The sequence below is a fragment of the Malaclemys terrapin genome, chromosome 15, assembly GCF_027887155.1.
Source record: "Malaclemys terrapin pileata isolate rMalTer1 chromosome 15, rMalTer1.hap1, whole genome shotgun sequence".
Taxonomy (NCBI): Eukaryota; Metazoa; Chordata; order Testudines; family Emydidae; genus Malaclemys; species Malaclemys terrapin.
Genome location: NC_071519.1, coordinates 23332406 through 23351019, shown reverse-complemented (window position 1 = coordinate 23351019; position 18614 = coordinate 23332406). Strand labels below are relative to the sequence as shown.

The 18614-nt window shown below is 46.9% G+C and overlaps 1 protein-coding gene across 1 annotated transcript in view; it reads right to left on the bottom strand.

Moving 5' to 3' along the window:
- NTM (neurotrimin) overlaps window positions 1-16798 on the bottom strand; it is a 697991-nt gene extending 681193 nt beyond the window's left edge. The window contains exon 1 of the mRNA XM_054005752.1: window positions 16774-16798. The gene's annotated coding sequence lies outside the window, so the exon portion shown is untranslated. The remainder of the gene's footprint in view (window positions 1-16773) is intronic.
- Window positions 16799-18614: the final 1816 nt, after the last annotated feature.

Here is an 18614-nt window from a genome sequence, read left to right as displayed (position 1 = left end):
AACATTTCTAAGGAACAAGATATTTTGCACATCTGGGCAATAAGGCTCTGCTCCCCACCAGCCACGGCCTGGATTCAAGCCCCTGACCTCGAGGAGAAAGTCTCTAGAACCTCTGACAGCTCCCCACTGCTGGCCTTTAACAGAACCATCAGGAGCTTTTTGCAGGGGTTTGTTTAGGACTGCCCAAGGCCCATGGTGAATCAGAGGGAGCAACTGATGGGTGGTACAGCCAATGTCTTTGGACTGGATTCAGCACCATCTTGGTCTTTCCATTGACTTAAATGGGGGTTGCATCAGGCCTTTTGTCTAGCAAACCGATAGAACTGCCTGAGAAGATTGTGGTCTAGCACACTGCCCAGTTAGGGTAAGGTACTTTCCTATTGCAACCAGTTCACCCACTCCTGTACTTCCTATACAGCTTGGGGGAGAGTGTCAGCAGCCTGTAAACTACCACTGAAAGGGGTGTGAACACAACTGAAAGGGAGGAGTAAGACAGAAGATGTTGCTTCAGCTGTGTACGTCCAGGCCATGTGGCCTAGTGGACAGGGCACTAATCAGGAAAGCTAGGCTCAATTCCTGGTCCTGCCACTGGTTTCTTGGGTGACTTTGGGCAAATCATATCTCCCGTGCCTCAGTTTCCCCATCTATTAGCTGGAAAGGATGTGACCTCCTTTGCAAGGTGGATCCTTTGGATATTTATGCGAGTGCTGGGTAGTATTAGTGTTATCGTCTTACATCCGCTCTCTTTTTGTTTTTCCTGCTTCGCCCTCAGCACATACATAAGTTATTAACTTGAAATTTATATCACCCTTCACAGCCCCTCTGGAGTCGACCCTGCTCACGTAGGCAACTAATATACTGGAGTGGCTTGGATTATTCCACTTAATTACCTACATTATATGCTTTAGAAAATTAAACATATTTGTATATTTGCCTAAGAAAAGAGAACAGTTTATAACAGGGCCATATGCAATAGCTGCTCTTCCTAAGGATTGAGGCTATGCATTATTAATTCACACAGTGCTTGTTCTAAGCATGTATATTTACCCGACATCCCAGAACAGATCTCTTGGAGCTCTCATGGCTTTGTGGAACATCAACTTTTCATGCTGAACAGCAGGTGATGTTCAACAGAACGCCTAGCAATAAATGCCTAATATCTGTTACACTCCTACATATCTACGTGTTGTGCCAATATGAGCCCATAGACAACAGGGCTGCATCCAAGAGATATGGAGTCATGGGTGAGAAGGAGTTCACTCCAAGTACAATACACGCTACGTATTAATAAAGAGAGAGAAAGACACACAGGGAGCTGTACGGAAAGCAGAATTTCCATTTCGCAGGACATGATGAAATGTCCAATTTTGAAATTTCCCATGAAACAAAGTTTTCAGGGGAAAACATTAATTTCAGGCTAATAAAAAAAAATTGATTTCTACTTTTTAAAAATAATTATTTTATCATATAAAGTAAAATACATTTCTAAATGAAAAGCGGTTTCAAAAGAAAACATCCAAATGTTCTGGTCCAAAAAATCTTGAACATTATCAAACATTTTAACCTTACCGAAATGCTTTGTTTCATTTTTTTTTTAAATGAAACTTCATCAAAAATCAACACAGGTCTGCAGAAAGCTTCGATTTTGACAAAAAGGCATTTTCCAATGGCCAATCTTCCTGCCAGTAACGTGTTGACTGCCTCTACATATACACATGTATAGAATTATTTTTTGTATCACAGTCGTGCGATGACCCTGTAGGCTAGGCTAACTGTGAGAAAAGGCAAAGGCAAACCAGGACAAAAAGGATCATTTTAAATTTTTAGAAGTTTATAAGGGAAAACCCCCAAATCGTACCAGGACCATAAATAATATAGAAAATTACCAAATACTTACTACTTATCATAATAAACTATAGGTAGTGCTGCGTGTTTGTCGCAGAGGTCGCGGAAGTAACGGATTCCACACTTCTGTACCGGCCAGCGTGGCTGACCCCAGGGCTGCCCAAGCAGCTGGCTCCGGGGATAGCCACACTGGCCGCTGCTGGAGCAGCCCTGGGGCCAGCCTCACCGGCTGCTGCTTGGGTGGTCCCCAGGCAGCTGGCCCCAGTGCCAGAGTGAGGGTTACTACAGTAGCACCTATGGGTCCAAGCAAGGATCAAGCAAGGATCAAGGCCCCATCATGCCAAGTGTTTTGGATACATAGAGGATAGTCCCTCCCAGAAGTACTTACAATCTATATAGACAAGACAGACAATGTGTGGGAGAACAAGGAGGTTATCTCCCATTTTACAGATGGTGAAACAGAGGCTGAGAATTAGGGTATGTCTACAGTCCACACTGAGCCTGGGCTCTACCTCAGGTTTGACCCCAAACCCTAGTTCCGTCCACACACGAATCAGTCTGACACAGGTCAGCAAGCACTCAGGACCCTTTGTGACTTGGCTCCAAAGCCTGTCCTTTTGCAGTGTGGACGCAGCTCAACCCGAAGACCTGAGTCAGAAGATCTGCGTAGTGCTGTATGGACACATTAGCATGTCTGTGAGACTTGGGCCCAGCAATTGTAAACCCAGGTGTACAATGCAGTGTGGCTACTCAACCACGGGCTTGGAAACCATGAGTCCATAATGCCAGGTTCCACAGACCCAGGTTTACAATGCAGTATAACCATACCCTGAGTGACTTGCTCAAAGTCACATGGGGAATCCGGGGCAGAGCCAGGAATTAAACCCAGATCTCTGGAGTCCCAGTCCAGTGCCTTGGGAACTGTTGTCTGGCTTCCAGAACAACAGATCCGGCTCCTGTATAGAGCACAAGTCTACACTGTTTCTCCTAATGGTGACTTGCACCCTCTTATTGCATGAGTAATGGACAAGCGGCAGCACCCTGCTTTGTGAAAAGCCTTATTCAGGTGCCAGCTCCTGGAAGGGAGTGAGAAGCAAGGCAGGAGTGGGGAGAAGGGTAGTTCATCCTGCTCTTTATTGTGGTTCAGTATGATGAGTGCAAACACCCAGCCCCCTTTCCCTGCGCCGTGAAGACCCCCGCTGCACTACATGACTGAATGAGACAAAATTAGAGCTGGGCAAAAATTATTCCAGTGGAGCCTTTTTTTCTGTTGGCAAATGCCGTCTGTTGAAATTGAAGCTCCCTGCTGGAACACGTCAACTTCAATGGCATTTTATTTAGAAAATTTAGAACAAAGCATTTCGAGGAGGTCAAAAACTTCCTTCGTTTCCAAACAACTTCTCATTTCACCATTTGTTTTATGTTGTAATGTACAATAAAAAGCCAAATTGCAATGAAACATTGAGATCTGAGCCAAACAGAACATCTCAAAGGGCCCCAAAAAATGCAATATTTTAAAAATTGGAATGAAAACACATTTCCCAGAGTGTTGGAAATTTCCAAGTTCCCACCACCTCTATGCAAGATAGAAGGAAAACAGCAGGCAACCAGTTCAGCAGAAAATACGGGGATGAAATCATGAGTGAAACCCAATAGGCTAAGCACGCCGAGCGTGGGGAGATGGAGCCAACCATATGCACCAGAGTGATATCCACTGTGCTGTATGGTCAGATTAACAAAAGGGGTGAGCTCCCAGCACTTCCCGCTGAGACTTCCCACCCTTGTCCCCACTGAAAACCAGGGGAGCAGTTGGGTGCTGAGTTCTTTTGTAGCTCTGGTCTTTGCCACCCTTCCACACACACCCCTGTGATGTTGGGTGAGTCATTTCGTTTCCCAACTGGGAATTAGGGATAATCGCACAGCCCTACCTTACAGGGGTGCTGTGAGGATAAAGATTGTGCGGTGCTCAGATACTACACTAGTGCCGGCCAGATAAGTACCTAATTCAGACAGCCAAATGTCATGCATACTGCCACACAAACGTGTATGCATACACAAACACACCTATGCATCCAAAAATCTGCACACCTTTGAATGCACGCATTCCTGCGCACAAACATGCAACTACAGGTACAAATACACACCTGATTGCATGCACAAAAGCACGTGCATATCAGGACACACTGACAAAAGCACACAGGTACACACGGCCAAACACAATGTACACGGACGGCGAGTTTTGTTCTTTTAATGACGCCTCCTACAAATCAGAAAGATAAGCCCAAATGGAGTGACTGCATGAAGGAAGGAAGCCTATAAGTTATTCATAAGTTCAGGCTCAAGCTCCTCTCTTGCCTTCACGCCATGACTCCTTCAAAACATATTATTCATCTTTTTTTTCCCTCCTTTGGGAAGAGAGCTGGTAATTGTAGTAAATACATCACTGCCAAGGCATTCTCGCAGCCACAGAGCCTGCACTGTCCTGTGGGTAGCAAATGAACGCAGCAGCTGCTCTCGAGGTGCGTCATGATGGAATGACGTGCTCAGGCACGGTGATGAAGAGATTGTGATAGCTCCTCATACCACAGAGACACGGGAAGCATCGAACCCTGGGCATCATGCTAGGCTGGGCAAACTCTACCATACGGGCTGTTCAGAACCTCCGGGTGACATTCCGACCAATCCAGGCACCATGCTCAGAAAAGTTCATAGGTTTCACAGATTCATAGATTCCAAGGCCAGAAGGGACCACTGCAATCATCTAGTCTGACCTCCTACATAGCATAGGCCAGACAACTTCCTGAAATAATCCCTAGAGCAGCGCTTTTACAAAAACATCCACTCTTGATTGAAAAATTGTCAGTGACAGAAAATCCACCACAACCCTGGATAAATTACTCCAATGGTTAATTACTCTCACCGTTAAAAATGTATGCCCTTTTTCTAGTCTGAGTTTGTCTAGCTTCAACTCGCGTTATACCTTTCTCTGCTAGATTGAAAAGCCCATTATTAAATATTTGTTCCCCATCAAGTTGCCCCTTCGCCTTCTCTTTGTTAAGCTAAATAGATTGAACTCCTTGAGTTTATCACAATAAGGCAGGTTTTCTAATCCTTTGATCATTTCTGGAGCTCTTCTCTGAACCCTCCCCAATTTAGCAACATCCTTCTTGAATTGCGGGCACCAGACGTGGCCACAGGATTCCAGCAGCCATCACACCAGTGCGAGATAGAGGGAAAATAACCTCTCTACTCCTGCTTTTGTTTCCCGTTTACACATCCCAGGATTACATTAGCTCTTTTGGCCCAAAGCATCGCACTGGGATCTCACGTTCAGCTGATCATTCACCCTCACCCCCAATTTTTGCTTCCCAGGATATAGTCCCTCAGCCTATAAGTATGGCCTACATTCTTTGCTCCTAGATGTATACATTTAGTCATATTAAAACACATATTGTTTGCTTATACCTAGTTTACCAAGCGATTCAGATCATTCTGTATCAGTGACCTGTCCTCTTCATGATTTACCACTCCTCCTAATTTTTGCCTCATCTGCAAACTTTATCAGTGATGATTAGGGTTACCATATCTCATAAATAAAAAAAGAGGACCCTCCACGGGCCATGGCCCCGCCCATTTCCCCACCCCTAGCCCCGCCCCAACTCCGCCCCTTCCCCCACCCTAACTCCGCCCCCTCCTCCCTCCCACTCCCAGCCAGGGGGAAAGGGCTGCCCCAGTGCTACCAGCATCACGGTTTCCCGGGCAGCCCCCAGACCCTGCGCCCCCAGCCGGCGCTTCCCCAGCGCAGCTGGTGCCCGGGAGGGGAAGCGCCCAGCCGGGGGCGCAGGGTCTGGAGGCTGCCCAGCAAACCGTGAAGCCGGTAGCGCTCGGGCTTTGGGCAGCCCCCTTGCCTCCGGACCCTGTGCCCCCAGCCGGGCACTTCCCCTCCAGGGCTCCGGCGGCTCTGCGTAACACTGTATAAGTTACTCTTATACACTGTATAAGTTACACAGAGCCGAAGAGGAGCAGAGCCTCCATAGCTGGAGGCTCTGCTCCTCTTAGGCTCTGTTTAAGAGCCGGACTGCCCCAGCGCTACCGGCTTTGGGCAGCCCCCGTGCCTCCAGACCCTGCGCCGCCGGAGCCCGGGAGGGGAAGTGCCCGGCTGGGGGCGCAGGGTCCGGAGGCAAGGGGGCTGCCCGAAGCCGGTAGCTCTCGGGCAGCCCAGTTCTTAAACAGAGCCTCCAGCGGCTGGGGCTCTGTGTAACTGACACTGTGTCAGTTACACAGAGCCCCGGGGGCTGGAGGCTTTTCTCCTCTTTGTCTCTGTGTAACTGACACTGGGTCAGTTACACAGAGCCCCGGGGTCTGGAGGCTCCAGCCGCCCCCGCTCTGTTTAAGAGCCGGGCTGCCCAAGCGCTACCGGCTTCGGGCAGCCCCGTGCCTCTGGACCCTGCGCCCCCAGCCGGGCACTTCCCCTCCCGGGCGCTGGCAGCGCAGGGTCTGTAGGCACGGGGCTGCCCGAAGCCGGTAGCGCTCGGGCAGCCCGGCTCTTAAACAGAGCCTCCAGCGGCTGGGGCTCTGTGTGTCAGTTACACACAGCCCCGGGGGCTGGAGGCTCCAGTCCCCGCGGCTCTATTTAAGAGCCGGGCTGCCCGAGAGCTACCGGCTTCGGGCAGCCCCGTGCCTCCAGACCCTGCGCCCCCAGCCGGGCACTTCCCCTCCCGGGCTCCGGCGGCGCAGGGTCTCCAGGCACGGGGCTGCCCGAAGCCGGTAGCGTTCAGGCAGCCGGGCTCTTAAACAGAGCCGCCATTTTCCCGGACATGTTCTGCTTTTTGGCAATTCCCCCCGGACGGGGGTTTGACTGCCGAAAAGCCGGACATGTCCGGGAAAAAGAGGACGTATGGTAACCCTAGTGATGATTTTATGTTTTCTTCCAGGTCATTGATAAAAATGTCAAATAGCAACAGGCCAAGAACTGATCCCTGCGGGACTCCTCTAAAAACACATCCGCTTGATGATGATTCCCCATTTATAATTGCATTTTGAGACCTAGCAGTTAGCCAGCTTTTAAGCCATTTAATGTGTGCCATGTTAATTGTAGATCATTCGAGTTTTTTTTTAGTCAAAATGTCACACAGTACTAAGTCAAACACCTTACAGAAGTCTAAGTGTATTACATCCCCACTATTACTTTTATCAACCAAATTGTAATCTCATAAAAAATAAAATAATAATTAAAAAAAAAGATATCAAGTTAATTTGACAGGATCTATTTTCCATAAAACCATGTTGATTGGCATTAATTACATCACCCTCTTTTAATTCTTCATAAATTGAGTCCCAAATCACCCGCTCCATTATCTTGCCGGGATCAATGTCAGACTAACAGGCCTATAATTACCCAGGTCACCCCATTTACCCTTTTTAAACAGTGGTACAACATGAGCTTTGTTCCAGTCCTCCAGAACTTCCCTGATGTTCCAAGACTTATTGAAAATCACCGTTCTGTGAATGTTACTGTTCCATCTCTCAGGGAGCCCAGTCCTGGGCAGTTTGCAGCCCAGAACTAAGGGTATGTCTACTCTGCAACCATGATTGTGATTGCAGCTTGAGGAGACATACCCAGTCTAGCTTTAATCTAGCCAGGTCAGGTATCAAAGCCGTGAAGCCCGGGCAGTAGACACTTCAGCATGGGTTAGCCCTGTGAGTAATTATGCATGCAGTCGCGGCTTCACTGCTATAGGTACGCGAGATAGGCAGATTACATCTAGCTTGGGTATGTTTACACGTGCTGCCATCACACCCCGTAACTGCACTGTAGACATACTCCAACATGCAGCGTTGGGTGCCAACCTGCACTGGGAACTTTTGCTGCCTCATCCAAGCACCTCTGAGCTTTTTGAAGGGGAAAGTTGGAAGCTGAACCCAGATCCAGACCTTCATTTTGCAAGGGCCTTCATCTCTCCAATGGGTTAAACCAGCCCCCTTACTCTTCCCCAAATCCACATACTGTTGGGCATTCCAACTCCCAATCTGAGAGGCAGTTTAGGCCTATCTTGGTGTTAGCACAGAGATACTCACATCAGCTGCTGTTTCCTGGTTCCATTGCAACCCACTGGCATTTGGGCCATGATGGGCAGTTCATGGAGTGCTAGCCTTGGAGGGCATGGATCAAGGAGCCAGTCCCCTCCTCTGTACCAGAAACAGCTTTGAAAGGAGGCTGGTTACTGGGTCTTCTGAAAAATCTGACCATAATTATACTTAATTCTTCATCCTGAATGCTGCCTCAGCACCGGGGGATGGTCTTGAGGTCCCTTCCAGCCCTACATTTCTAGGATCAGCACAACGGTCGCTCTCCTGGGAGCTTTTGAAAATCTGGTCCTGATTGTGGGTGCTGAGTCCTTCAAAATTTGCTCTACAGAGCCTGGTTTTTAAGAGCTGCTAATCACCCACAGCCCCAGCTGATGTCCACAGGAGCTGCAGCCTTTGAAAACCAGACCCATAATGGACTAGGTTTTAGGTTACGACTGAGTATGACGTTGCTCTCCCGTGGCTGCCACACAGAGAGATAAAGGACCACGTACTACAGTTAGCTATGACCAAGGCCTGTGTTTTGGAGCAGAACAACCAGGGTTCGAGTCCCAGCTCTCCATGTGTGTTATTTATACAAAAGTTGGTTTGTCCCCTACAGGACATCTAATGTTCTATGCAAGTGCAATGGGTCGTATGAAAGGAAGAGCATGCACTGGTAGAGGAGAATGGAAGACTAATGAGGGGGTAGGGAGGAACACAGGGAAAGAGAAATGGAGCTGGGGCTTCCATTTAATTTGCCCTTAATCGCCAGGAAGGTCATTTGCCACAAAGCCCATGGCACTTCCCCAGCCCTTTCCAACAGGATTTCTGAGTGTTTGCTGAATCCTGTCTCCCTTCTTGGTTATTGCTTCCCCAGCTCAAAGTCAGCAAAATCACTTCTGTTTACAGAGTGATTAGAGCCAAGCACATTAAACACAATCAGGCCATGTATTAAAGGACACTGGGTCAGCACCCTCACTCTGGCTATAGATTTATACCTTATTGGAATGGGTCTCTCTCTCTCTCTCTCTCTCTGTGTCCTTAACACACAACTCTGCAATGCATTATGCATGCAGGCCAGGACTGCAGGCTCTCTTAAGAAGGAGCCCCAGTGGAATGCGCTGTAAGGAATGCTTCAGAGATTAAAAAAAAACAAAAAACCCAGGAACTAGCAGCTGTAGCACTGAGCACATATCATTATATTCCATTAAAATTTAACTGATGATGAATCAAGCGTTCAGGGACATGATGATCTTTGAAGTACCAGAGGCTGAAAGAGAGGGCGCACAGAGTATGGGCCAGCAAGGCCTCTTCTCCATTGCTTACTTATAAGAAGCAAGCGACATGACTGGAGCACCAATTTGGAGCAGGGTTCTCAACGTGTCTCAGAGACTGGTGGGTTGGCTGCCTAACCTCTCTGGCAGAGTTTCCCCCTTGTGTAGAGCACTACACGGTCTCTGTGCCACCTAGTCCCATTTACATTTTATTTTGATGACCTCAAGAGATGTAGGAGCACTATGCAGGCTGTTGTTGGTTTTTGGGGGCGTGGGGGGGAGACAAGTTTTTTCCATCAAAAAATGCTTCTTTCATCGAAACCAAAATGTTTCATGGAAATGTCTCAATTTGGACCAAAAAACCCAAACACACACACACACTGGGGGAGGTCTCTCAGGTCCAGGATGGAATTATTTGTCAAAACCAGAGACCCCCGCCCCCGGGGGGACAGGAAGGTGCGCGAGAGAAACCAAAAAACACACACGCACACCAGAATAGCCAATAGGCTGGTGGTTAAGGCACTGATGTCAGAGACTGATATCATCCTTCCTCCAAATTAGGTAGGGCAGGGACTTGGACCTGGCTTCCCACATCTCAGATGAGTGCCCTGACCATTATTAGCTATTCTGGGGGTGGGATGAGGGGGAGGAGATCTCTGCGTCCCTCTCCACATTTTTTGGCAAGGTCTCAGTTTCATTCTACATCAGACTGCAAAACCAGTTTTGAATCCTCAAAATTGCTTGCAAAACAGAATTGTTTTCTGGCCAGCCCTAGGGCTAACCCTCAGGGGCGAAGGAATTTCACTTGCCTCTTACTACCATCCTTCCCGTAGGTGAAATGGGAATGATAATACTTCCCAACTTGCCTCCCAGGATGGGATATGAGGTTGAATAAGGGAGTATTTGTAGAGCCCTTGGGGGAGCTGAACTCTCCCAAAGTTTTGGGCAGTTTTGATCCGGGGTGACGTCCTGGCCCCAGTGACGTCAATGGGAGTTTTGCTATGGACATCGCCGGTGCCAGATCTATAGGGCTTGTTCTGTCAAAACGCTGAGCAGCTCCTGAGAGCCCACAGCCCTGTTGACTCCACAAGGCCCTTCGTTTTGTCGGTTGTCTTAAAGAGGCTTGGCTTTAGATCTGAAGTGCAGGAGTGCTGGGATCCAGGGTCCATCTTTCAGCATCATTATAGAGGTAAGGACAGGGATCACCACCGACACCTTCTGTCTGGCAGCCCACCTTGCCCTGCAGGGCATGACGCTGAGAGGATGGCAAATTTTGATGGCTAATCCCAAGAGAGTTCTCTATTGTTGTTCGCTGCTTCTGTTTCATGCTTTCCAGTTGATTAGATGTATATTTATTCAGGGATTACATAGAAGCAACAAGCCCACAGGGAGTGGACGTGTGAGGAAGGATCTGGCCCATGGCCAAGGAAACTGCAGAGAAAGGGGCTGAGGAGATAGAGTGATATTCACTGCCCTGTGCATACTCCACCGCTTGGTGGTGAGATGTGCCAGGCACTCTTTCTCCCTGTATATTTATACTCCTTTCTAGGGAACACAGCACCTGTGGTCTCCTAGCCCTTGGAGAGAATGGTGGTCAAAGTAAGGAGAAGGAAAGAAAGGTCTCATCCCCCTATGTTTATTACTCGCTTCCTAGTGTGAATCACCACATAGACCTCTTGCCTCAGTTTCCCTATCTGGAAACTGGAATGATGATACTTGCCCTCCTTTGTAAAGCTCTATAAATTCTGAGCAAGCACTTCAGCTCGAGTGAGGAACTGCCCTGAGAAGCGCTATGAAAGTTGCCTCTAGAGCTATTTGTAATATTATGATTTTTTTTTAATCCTTAGAAACCTGATTTCAGAAGGCACCAGCACTCTACCAACAACAGAACAGATCCCCAGATGGTGTAAATCAGCACTATTGAACTCAATGGAATCATATACTCAGCTGGGGTTAATTAGTGTAGCTCCATTGATGTTGATGACTCCCAGCTGGGAGTCTATATTAGTAGACTATTTGCACAGTGCCTTTCATCCCAAATGAAATGCATCCTGAACACAAGGATCGCTTCATCACCACCAAAATGCAGCCACCTCTGGAGCAGGAGATGGCAACAGATTATCAGCAGCAATGGCCTAATGTGTTTAGCTGTTGACTGGCCCTCAACATTAAGCTGAAGAATTCGACACCCCAGTCCAATGGCTTGAAAGTCAAAGGATGGGGATACCTTGGGGTGGCAGTCAGAAGGCACATGACCAGGATTCATGCCTGCAGCATGATCCAAACCTGGTTTACCTTGGTGTGACATGGGCTAGGTCATTAACATGCCGCACCCACTTGAGGAAGACGGGAGTCAAAGTCAGCGCTCAGAACAACCTGCTCGGAAAATTGGCTGGTTCAACCTGGGGTGCGAGTGCCCGGATGCTTAGAACATGAGCCCTTGCCCTCTGCTATTCAACAGCAAAGTACTGTGCTCCTGTCTGGGGTCGCTCGTTTCACATGAGGCTGGTTGATGTAGATCTGAACAAAGCCATGTGTATTCTTACTGGGACTTTATGGGAAACTCTGTTGCCACAGCTACCGATACTTAGTAATATGGCACCGCCCCGTATTTGCCATGAGAAGGCTTTTGTCATGCTGCTGGCCAAGATCTGCGATACCAGTGACCCACCTTTGTACTTCAACCACCCGCCTGCTCGTCTGTCTTCTAGACGCCTTTTATGATAATTTGTGCCACATGACATGACAGTGGAATGTGCTTGATGCAACCACTGGTCAGCGATGACAGGCATTGATCACTCTTTCATCATTGACCCAACTATCTGTCCACCAGGTTTTGATCTGCCAAGGCACCTGTGGCCATCCCTGAAATGATTTCAAACTGGACAGGGCAACTGTGTGGCCAATCTCTTTAAATGGGGTTTTTATATTGACCCGTGATGCATCTGCAATCAACTTCAGATTACGTCGCATCTCCTTGATGAGTTCCCACTGACTTATTTGGTTGTTGGCTACCGACTCTCCACCTGGCTGATGACGATGCCATGAAATGGCTGGGCGCATTGCACATATGTTGATATATAACAGCAATGATGAGCGACGGTTTAGGGCAGGAAGCAAAGGAAGCTATCACTACCAATCCAAACCACAGCGGGAAATAGCTAACCAGAAAGTAATGGTCCAAGCTGGGATTGTGGAAGATCTCTGTGGCTAACACTGCTCTTATGCAAGGTGTCACAGCAGAAGGCTGGTCAAAAGATTTCAAGCCAAACCTGTTCCCCATATCCGAAAATGAGGTTTCATCAAAATTAATGTTTTCCATATGGGGGGTGGGGGTGGGGATAGATTTGGGGGGAATTTTCCCATCAGGAAAAATGGAAGCAAAACATTTCATGTCAGGTTGACGGTCTGAGTCTGCCTGAGCTACCATGTGTCTTATAGGAGTTGTAGTTCCAGGTCTCCCATTACCCCATTCTCCCCTACATGCTCTTCTCCTCAGCCAGGCTGCATCTCCCATGATGCATCACAGTCTCTCCGTGTGGTTGAGCTGCTGCTGTCTCCCGTAAAGCAATGGGGCAACTCAGGCAGACAAAAATGATCATTCACCCATAATGAAGCATTTTGGTGCAGGAATGTTCCGACATCGATGTTTCCGAATCAAATTTTTATGGAACTTTTCGCTCCTCAATAACATTTTTCTATTTCAAACTTCTCATCCCAAATGGGGACGAAAACAACTTTGGAAATATTAAAATCTCTGCAGGTCAGAAATTCCATTATTTGATCAGTTCTGCATGAGTGACGACTTAGTCTACGTCTCATCCAAACTGCAGCACAGTGGCCCTGATCTTTTGCTGGGAAAATAAGTTCAACACTCAGAGGGAAGAGTGCCCCATGCTAATACTCCAATAACCTAGCTATAAGAAGTTCTTGGAGGTCTCTCATCCAGCTATTGCTCCCTTCGATTGGGAGAGATGATAGAAACATAACAGAAGAGGATAAAACTGCAACATAAAATCCTCTTCCTTTATGGCAGCTAGTTTAAAATATGGAGAGAAGAGAAGATCTGGCACTATTTCTGTACCTAGATGGTGCAGTCCCCATAGCAAGACTAACTCTTGGGTCATCTTTGGCCCCATATATGACATTGTGGCATTTAAAAAGCCTGTGGACAAAATGATACTGAGATATTTGTGTTTATCTGAATAATGCAATTTGGGGCTGTATTCAGGTTTCCATGGGACCTAAATGTACAGCTCTAATTGTAATATAAATATTAATTAGAAAACTAACTGGCTATTGTATGTGCAATTATATATACACATTCTCCCTCTCACATATAGTGTCACTGTCCTCTACTGAATGGAATCAGAAGATGCTGACCTGTGTGTCATAGGCTTTATAGTGCTCAAAGAGAGTTTCTTTTAGCTCAAGGGGCAGGGGTCTGTGCTTTTACAGTAGGACGATCCAAGTTCTAGCCTTACTATTGCAAGGACGTTCCAAGTGGCCATGGTGTGCAGCAGAGGGACTGCTCTGAAGTCTTAGATGCTACATTTCTGTAGTCATTCTCATCCCATCTCCAAAGGATGTAAATATAGCTAGTTAGGTGTTCTTTCCTGGTCCGTCAGAGCCTAGGATTCAGATACTGACCTCGCTTGAGTGGCGAAATTGGGAGCTCAGAACCTGCTGGCTTCACTGTGATCAGCTTGGCTGTTATGGGGTCAAGAGAAACTTATTTAATAAAGATTACTCAGTACTGGGAGTGAAAGCCTTAAGAGGGCGTTGAGAACGTATTTACTCTGATGCTAGAAAAGTGGAGATAAAAAAAAACAAACAAACAAAACAAAAACTAAAAGATCGCCACCACCAAAACTCAGGACCCAGTTATGCCCTGGAAATCCACAGGGGTTGCACCAGCTTTTAGGCCGGGTCTGATTATGGCCCATCTTCTAATTATCGGAAAATCTTTAGTAGTTTCCAGCTACAGGATTCTTTGAGCTTTGCAGAAGGCAGAGAAAAAAAAAATATTACAAAGCACTTTCTGTGCCGAAGATGCAGTTCAAGGGCTTGCAATGCATCTGTAGATTTTTTTAAATCCACATCTCCCAGCCTTTAGCTGCCGAAAGGAGAACAACGGAGGCCCTGGGAGGCGCAGGATTCATTGGCGGGGGGAATTCCAGTGCTTTAGGACTATGCATATGGCTCTTTGCTTCCCTCCATCATCCTACTGTCCCAAGCTAATTGCATTCGCTGCATGTTCCTTCTTCCTCTCTCCTGTCTCCCCACCCCCATGTCTTTAGTGGTTGGTTGTGTTATACAGCAGGCTCAAAGTGCGTGAGAGATTAGTTCTGTAACCTGTCCACTGAAGTCAGGAGAAAACTGAATGCAGTAGATGGAGGGAAAAACACAGCTCTTGTCAAGAGCGCAGGAGTACAAGCAAGTAATTTTTCTCTCCCTATTTCAGTTGGACGTTGTTGTTTACGTTAGCACAAGATGCTGTAGCCTGTCTTCCCTGCCGTGCGGCTGTATCATCAGCAAAATGGAGAGGGGAGACGCCAGGGGAAGGCGAGAGCAATTTAAATGGGATCCTATTGAACTTTCAGTAGGATACCGACATATATAAGTGAATGGGGGAGTTGGGACTAGTCTGTTTCAAATAATTCCAGTGGGGCGGGGAGGAACAACACTGGAATAATTAGCAGCTGCTATCAGAACAGTCAGTGAATGAAATGCCAACTTCTCCTGCCTATTGAGTAGCACTTTATTTTCAGTCTAGGGTGTTTGGGATGGAATTGGATGGCAAGCACACTGCATCGAGTGATTCAAAATAAAAAAACCCTACAAAACCTAGGATTCATTTAAATGTTATCAGTTCCCTCTCACTTTTTATTTACCTCGATTTCTCCCCCCCCAGGCCTTTTCTCTTTCTGCCTTTCCTCTTCCATTTCTCTTTCGTTCTCCTTTCCCCTTTATTCTGTTCTCTTTCTTCTGTATTAGTTGCATTGTGGTAGCACCTCTAGAGCCCAGTCACAGACCAGGACCCACTGTGCTAGGCGCTGTACAAACACAGAACAAAAAGACAGTTTCCCTCTCAGAGAGTTTACAATCTAAGGGATGATATTATTTGCATTACAATAGTGCTTGAGGGGCCTAACCTAGGGCCAGGGCCTACGGTGCCAGGCACTGCACAAACACAAAGTAAGAGGCAGTCCCTGCTTAAAGTCTCAACAGGCAAGGGATGGGAGGGGAACCAGGCCCAGAGAAGTGCGTTGCCCAAGATTGCACAAATCAGTGGCAAAGCCAGGATTAAAACTCAGGTTTCCTGACACACAGTCCTCTGCCCTCTCCACTAGGATGAAATGGAGGCAGGCACAAGGCAAATAGTGTGTGTCTGTTCAAACCTTACATACCCAGATCATGAAGTTATCCTACTAACATGAAGAGCCCAAGGACTGGTCTACAGCTCATTGAAGTTGGTGGAAAGTCTCCCACTGACTGCAATGGGCTTTGGAACAAGCCACGAGAGCAAAAGTTAGCGTGGTGGCAGATCACCACACTTGGTATCCAACGCTTGCACGTATGACACAAATTATGAACCCAGTGTTCTACGGCACACGTTTCCAAATAACAGAGAGAAAAAAAAGGAAGGAGTTTGGGGGCATTAGCTGAGAAGTGCAACCTTTGCAACGTGCACTCAAGCCACTGATAGGCGCTTGCAAGCTTAGGGTCAGATTGGGATACCTTTTATGTTGAAAGTCCCAATAAAATCAGTGGGGATACTTATGGAGTAAGGGTATCACAGTCCGGTTATTAACAAGACTCTCCTTGTATTTTAAGTACCAATGTGAGGCAAAAATGAAACACTTACAAAGAGAACATACAGGAGGTAGGGGAAAATTTTTGCCCTGAAAGAGAAGGGCTCTGTATAGAAATGCTTATGAACCTAAAAGTGAAAAACAGTCTCTGAGATCTCAGGACTTTTCAGTTGTGAGGAAATATTATTTTCTTTGCCTGATAGTCAGGATTTCTTGAGGGTGACAGATGATTCCTTCCGGCCCTCGTACAAAAAAAAGTTGATGATACCTTTAAAGCCTTTTCAGAATGTGAGGTCTGCATTTGAACTAGTGCTGTAGAGTCAGATTTCACTCGACCCTGAAAGGCAGTTGTTCTATGCTCCCCAATTAGCCCTAACGGCTGGATGAAAAATGGGCAATAAAAGGCAAAGAGGGTTTTAATGAGTGGTAGATCTATTCTAGGAATTACAAAGGATTTCATATATTACTTCCAGTAATTTAGGCAGCAAAAGGTAAGCAAAAACCAGGATAGGCTCCAGATATACTAAGCTTGAAACAAACCCTTCTCCCTGTTTGAAGGTCTCTCTAGAAGAGCTTTGAAATCTGGATGGAATATGGCTACCTAAATGGTGATTTTGTTAGGTCAGCTGAAGTCACTCTCACTATACAGATATCCTCTGCACCACACGAATGTTTAAAGCATAACGCAGGAAGTCTTTTTAAACGTACTGCATAAAGAACTGATTTCCACGCCTTTAAATCAACATATACAGTCATACGTGCTATTGTACCTGGGAGATGGGATCTTGCGCAGAAGATAAGGAAAACTCAGGCAACCCCGGCAAAAGAACTGGCATATCCACAGGTCCAGTGAGTCCAGCCTAAAAGATGTGAAGAGGACATTAGTTCTGAATATGGTTTGTTATTTGTATGACTATAGTCATGGAACAGGACCCCATTGAGTTAAGTGTTGTACAAAACAGATGGTCCCTGCTTGAACTAAGGTTGAGAGAGTTTATTGACTGCTAGTGGTTCTGGTAACCATTTCTGAGTGAGGTCAGCACGGAGAAAAGATTTAACCTTCCAGCCTCTGGAGGGCAAGTTCTCTACCCACCGAGCTGGTACAGTACAGGTAGTTGCAATGAAAGCTTCCCCCATATCCTCAGTGCTAATGCCCCTCAGTCCTGAGCTGGAGGATGAGAGGAGTTTGGGGTCTAGGGCCCGTTGAATCCTTGGCCCCTCTGCTGAGATGGCCAGCAAGCAGGCCAGTTGCAGCGACAGTTGTTACAACGTGAACATCTTGATTTAGAGCCGAATTTTCAGAAAGGGTTTGTGACTCCAGGTGCCTTGATTTTGAGCCTGGTTTTTAGAGGTGCTGAGCACCTTGAGCTCCCACTGAATTTGACCTGAGTGATAGCCGCCCAACTCTTAGAAAACCAGGCCAAAGCTGGGCAGCCAAACATGGAAGCCAAATCCGAGGGTAGTACTGAAAAACGCAGCCTTGCTCTTTATACTAGAGATGGGCCGAAAGTAACTCCCACCCACCGAGGGCTGAACAGGGCTGAACTTTGAGGCAAGCTGATTTGATGCCGAGCAGAAGAGAAGCTTGAGAGAACCTGGAGGATTGTGCCCTTGTGTGTGCCTAGACTTGGTAGTGTGGGGATGACTAAGAAACAGTGAAGTGAGTTTAATGTACAATAGACAGGCACTGCCCTATAATGAGCTGTGGCCATAGGGACCCAGAAAGAGCTATTACAATGTTTCATCCTAGGTTACTGGGAGCTCCTTAAATCAAGGCACTGACACGCCATAATACATGAGTTTTATCGTCCGTTTCTGTGCCACGCGGGTATCCACATGTCATTGACTAGACTCTCAAAGTCCTGTCCCTGCATGCATGGGGCATAGAGTGAATCCAGCATGGATTCTCTGTCGTTGGCTCCAGTGAAGGTTTGCAAGATCGGATGCATTTGTATTATTCTTGCCAAATGCTATTTCCTCCTCTCCAGCAAGTGGTGGAGGTTCTCTTTAGATGGGTGTCCCAATCCACTTTCCAAAATTGCACACACACCTTTGTATGCACACAACCCTATTCTGTATGCAGACACACACACACACACACACAGGCCTGCACACTTTGGGACACATGGGGCTGCATCTCTTTGCACAGCCCAAGATTTGCAATCACCATCTGCACGAAGAGCACCATGGAAATAATTCTGAAACTACCCACGATATATATTCACTAACAAAATATAAGCTAAAAATACCAAGCAACCGAACAAAACCCAGTAGAAAGAAAGGAAAGATATAGCTGCTACTGCGTTTTCCAAGGCGCTATTTAAAGAGGGAGGTGCACCAGCACAGCAGTTCAGCCCTCTGGTCTGCAGAAGAACTGCCAGCACACAAACAACAAGGGGAACTGGGATAATTACACCTTTTGTCTTCACCTGCCATGCAGTGTGCATTGACTCAGCCTGCTTGTTGGGGTTATGCTCTATCGCAGTCTGTCCATCTCAGCATATGGGGTTTTATTCCCTAACACGTTCGATGCTCGAGAAGGGTTTCTTTGGAATAACCAGCAGAATTGTCATCTCAGTTTCTTTTCAAAAAGCAAACTCTATATGTTTGT